The sequence below is a fragment of the Octodon degus genome, unplaced genomic scaffold (assembly GCF_000260255.1).
Source record: "Octodon degus isolate 3935 unplaced genomic scaffold, OctDeg1.0 scaffold00004, whole genome shotgun sequence".
Lineage (NCBI taxonomy): Eukaryota > Metazoa > Chordata > Mammalia > Rodentia > Octodontidae > Octodon > Octodon degus.
The window spans coordinates 24,018,043-24,023,538 of NW_004524580.1; positions in this window are offsets into that span (position 1 = coordinate 24,018,043).

Here is a 5,496-nt window from a genome sequence, read left to right on the forward strand (position 1 = left end):
AATTAAACAAGTTAGACTGTATTATCTTCTTCTTCTTCTTCTTCTTCTTCTTCTTCTTCTTCTTCTTCTTCTTCTTCTTCTTCTTCTTCTTCTTCTTCTGCTTCTTCTTCTTCTTCATTTTTTCTGGTGGAACTGGGGATTGAACTCAGGCCCTTGAAGCACTTATTCCCCTGAGCCATCTCCCCAGTCCCTATGTTCTTATTTTATTTATTTATTTATTTTGTATTTTAGGGATGGGTCTACAGGGTGTTCAGGGTCTCACTACTAGATCGGACTCATAATGATCCTCCTGTTTACAGCCTCCCAAGAGCTGGGATTACAGGCACGCCCTACCACACCCAGTCTCAATTTCCATCTCAATGTGCCCCGGGGGCGGGGTCGGTTAGGCAGGCCTGGGGATCGAACCGGCCCCTGCTCCTGCTTGCAGGTGCTGTAATCCGCTGAGCTATTTGGCCAGCCCTTATTATGGGCCTTGCTAAGCTGCACCTGCCATGCTGGAATTTGCCATCCTCCTACCTACCAACAGGACTAGGGGTGTGTGCCACAGCTCTCGGCTAGACTGTATTTCAAACTGTTAAATCTTAAGATTAACTTGGTGATGATAATTACTAACCACCTCAGAACTGTGTGTGAATGAACTGCTCTTGGCTAGGCGTGGAGGTGCATGCCTGTAATCCCAGCACTCTGGGAGGCTGAGGCAGGAGGATCACAAGATTGAGCCAATCTGAGCAATTTAGTGAGACTCTGTCTCAAAATTAAAAAAACAAAACAAAACATAAGAAAGGGTTGAGATGTAGCTCAGGGTGAAGGCTTTCATTCAACCCCCAATTCTGGGGAAAAAGAAAAATATGCTTCTTTAATTTCTTTTCTGAGAAACCTGTAGTATATAACAAAATGGCCCATTTGTCTCTCTTGATGAATTTTTTTTCTAGGGTTAGTCAGTCTCATTGCTATAGTTAATACAGGTCTATATTAACTATATAAACTAAGACCTATAGTTAATATAGGTCTTAGTTTTCATTTTTGTTCTCTAGTTTTTTTTGGGGGGGATCTCACAGAGTGAATAAGGCTATGTAAATCAAGATGTTCAATAGAACATTTTATGTATGTATGTATGTATGTGTGTATGTATCTGGTACAGGGTCTCACTATACAGCTTGGACTTGTAGTCCCCTGCTTTGAGCCTCCCCAGCGCTGGGCTTACAAGGTATCTGCCACCACACCTGGTCTTGGTGGTTGGCTCAGCACACCAGAGAGCAGGACTGGCACAGCATGTGGTACCAGGGATCAAACTCTGGTCCCTGTGCTTGCCTTAACAACACTTAGTCCACTGAGCTATCTTGCTGGCCCTCAATAGAACATTTTATTTATTTATTTACAGAACCAGGGATTGAACTCAGGCCCTTTCACTTGCCGGGTAAGCGCTTATTCTACGGAGCTATCTCCCCAGTTCCTATTGATTGATTGTATTTTAGGGAAGGGTCTACAGGGTGTTCAGGGTCTTGCTACTAGATCAGACTCTTAGTGATCCTCCTGTTTACAGCCTCCCAAGTACTGGGATTACAGGGATGTGCCACCATGCCCAGTCTCAATCAACATCTCAGTTCGCCCAGGAGGTGGGGGCTGGCATGGCAGGCCCGGGGATTGAACTCTTGGCCCTTGTGCCTCCTTGCAGGTACTTTAATCCACTGAGCTATTTGACTGGCTCTAATAGAACATCTTAAAAGAAAAAAAAAATTGAGCTAAGTTAAACATTTATTACAACATGAAAATTGAATTATTATAGAAAGATACAACAGGATATCATTCAGTTGTTAAGATGAAGGGAACTAGCCAGAAAGCTGAGGTAGGACCACCACCATGGGTACCAGGCCATCCACAAAATTTATAGCTTGGAGGTGAAAGGATTCTTGCTCCTCCTGGTCCTTCTCCCATCCTCCCAGCTCACATGGCCTCATGGAGAATTCCCAATGATCAGACAAGACAGCAAGGAAGAGGAAGCTTGGGTCTGGTTTGCAGACAGTTCTGGGTGGCCGGTAGGTACCATACAGAGGGGTCAGCTGCAGGCTCAGACCCCTGCTGGGGCTACCCCTGTAGCTCAGGATGAGGGGACATCTTCACAGGGGGCAGAGCTTCAAGCAGATCACCAGGTTGTTCATTTTACTTAAGATGAGCAAAATCAGTGACCAGCAGGCCCAGAGAAGGCCCATGTGAATATGCCTGTTTGGGTAAAAAATGTGGAGATTCGTGTCCGTGTGAAACCTCACAGACGGGGGACCTCAGCAGAAGAGGGTGTTAGTAGTCGGTGGGTAAGCTGAGCCTCTGCGGACACAGCCAGTCTTTTTCTTCAGCACCTACGGTCGCCCGCTGGCTTCATGGAAGCGGAGACCGAGGGGGTGCGGATGGAGCTTATGCAAGGGCTCGGTCGCAAAGCCCTTCTCACGAGGCTGACCAGGCTCATGCTACCCCTGAGCTCTCGCTTGGCCAGAAGCTGAGACCAGCCCTGAGTCCCAGGACGGCCCCACGTCCCAGGGTGACCAGCCAGCACCTGGTGGCGGGCTGATTACATTGGCCTGCTTCAGTCCCGAAGGGCTGGCGTTTGGCTTTTACTGAAAGGGACTCATGCTGGATATGTATTTGCCTTTGCTGCATACAGTGCTTCAGCCAAAACTGCCATCTGTAGGCTGTGGGCACACGCAGGGATCACACGACAGCACTTTCCACAGCATTGCCCCTGACGGGGGACTTGCTGCACCGCAAGTGTGGCCGTGGGCCGCTCACTGGATTCTTGCCTTGTGAAGCCCAAGGTGGATGTGAATACGTCTCACACCGCTAGGGGGCGGTACCTTAGCTCCCCAACGAGGACTGCTTCTCCAGGAGACAGAGCTATGATGTCATGAACCCAAGTGAAGGTATTACCTGGTCACCAAGAAACAGCTGGCCGGGAGAGGTCCTGGTGGCCCAGCCTGCTGCCCCTGTTGCTAAGGGGAATCAGACTGGTGCGCCGCCGTGGAGCTAAAGAAGATGTGTTCAAGGCGCCTTGGGCCGACTCTCAGTATCACTGTGTCCCACGACTCAGGTGAACAGGAGAAGACAGTGGCCTGGTCTGCTCAGGATCACGGTGACCCAGACTCTTGGAATGAAGGCTTGAGTCACTCTACCCTTTGAAGCAACACACCCAGCAGAGGTGGTTGCTGAAGACAAAAGGAACATGAATCAATGCAGGAGATAGTGGGAATGAAGACTGTATCTTTTTGTTTGTTTATTTGAGACGGGCTCACTATGTAGCTCAGGGTGGTCTCGAACTCACTATGTAGCCCAGGCTGGTCTGGAATTCACTATATAGCCCAGGCTGGCCTGGAATGCTCACTGATCCTCCTGCCTCAGTCTCTCTCTCTCTCTCTCTCTCTCTCTCTCTCTCTCTCTCTCTCTCTCTCTCTCTCTCTCTGGTGGAACTGAGGATTGAACTCAGGCCCTTGTGCTTGCCAGGCAAGTGCTTATTCTATGGAGCTATCTCCCTGGCACCTGGCTCAATCTCTAGAGTGCTGGGATTACAGATGTGTGCCACCATGTCCAGCAAAAGCTGTATCTTTCATGAGTATTTTATTATGGTTGTGTTTATGCATATATATGTATGCATATCAAAGTGAGCATCTTTTTCTTCTCATTTATTTAATTTATGTATTTTTGGCGGAATCAGGGATTGAACTCAGCCCCTTGCACTTGCCAGGCAAACACATTCTACCAAGCCATCTCCCCAGTCCCATTTATTTATCTATTTTTGCAGTACGAGGGATTGAACTCAGGATCTTGTTCTTGCCAGGCAGGCGCTTATTCTACTGAGCTATCTCCCTGGCTCAAATTTCTCCTCCATTTATAATATAGGATATATTGACTTTGCACCATAGAATTAAGTTATGATGTGTCAAGGAGGGCAAACAGCTGGGTGTAATGGTGCACATCTATAATCCCAGCACTCTGAGAGCCTGAGGCAAGAGTTTTGCAAGTCTGAACCAAGCCTGGGCAATTTAGGAACTGGGCAACCTAGTCCTTTGGCAAAACCATGTCTTAAAGGGCCGGGTTCAACCCCCACTACAAAAAAGAAAAAAAAGCAAACTTTGCCCTAGTATAGTTTCAGAAGCTGTCTGGATACCAAGTTGACTAGCGGCAGACTCGTGATGGCTTATGTGCCGCATGACCAAGTCACAGTGTGGTGTGCAGGCATTTGGGGAAATACCAGGGTCACTCTTTCTTTATTTTTAAAATGTATTTGGTTGTTAGAGTCTCACTATGCAGCCGGGACTCATAGTGATCCTCCTGTTTTCAGCCTCCTCAGCGCTGGGATTACAGGCACGTGCCACCATACCTGGACTCTGGCCAGCTCAGCCCGCCCTGGGGATGGAGCTGGCATGGCGTGTGGTGCAGGGGATTGAACTGTGGCCCTTGTGCTTGCCTAAGCAGGCACTTGGTCCACCAAGCTATCTTAGCAGCCCCTTTTAATTTTTTTTTTTTTTTTAATGTATCAGGGTCAATGTTTCTGGGAAGGTATTTCTTATATGTGACTAACATTTTTTTTTTTTAACATTTCAATTAGTAGACTTTGAGCAAAGCAGATTACCCTCTATAAAGTGGATTGCAAAGCAATATAATTAATGTTATTTTTATTAAAATCTTGGGGCTGGGGAGATGGCTCAGTAGCATAAGCGCTTCCCTGGCAAGCACAAGGGTATGAGTTCAATCCCTGGTTCTGCAAAAAAAAAAAAAAAAAAAAAAGGGCCAGCCAAATAGCTCAGCAGATTAAAGGGCCTGCAAGCAGGCACAGGGGCTGGGGGTTTGATCACCAGGCCTGCTGTGCCAGCCCCACCCCCAGGTGCGCTGAGTTGGTGATTGAGATTGGATGTGGTGGCGTGCACCTGTAATCCCAGCTCCTGGGAGGCTATAAACAGGCAGATCACTATGAGTCTGATCTAGTAGTGAGACCCTGAACACCCTGTAGACCCTTCCCTAAAATACAAAAAAAAAAAGAGAGAGCATAATGGATTACTAATAATGAACTAATTTCTAGGATGATGAGATAGAAAAAAATATATATATATATTCGGAATGGGGGATTGAACTCAGGCCCTTGTGCTTGCCAGGGAAGCACTTATTCCACTGAGCCATCTCCCCAGGCAAACAAATATTTTAAGACCTAGGGAAATAAGGTTATTAAGATGTAATAATTTAGCTCAGATATTATAAGGGTCTAATTAACTCATTGTAAAATAGAAGGAGTTTTAGCTCACTGAAAGTGAAAAGGGGACTGGGGATGTAGAGTAGTGGTATAGAGGTCACGGCTAGCAGGCGCAGGGTGCTGGATTTAACCCCTTGTACTGGAAAGGAAGGAGGGAAGGAAGGAGGGAAGGTGGAGGAAGAGAAGGGACAAGAAGCTTGCTGCCAGTTTGTGCCCAGAGCCCATGCTCACAACTACTGTTTTGCACACACACACACACACAC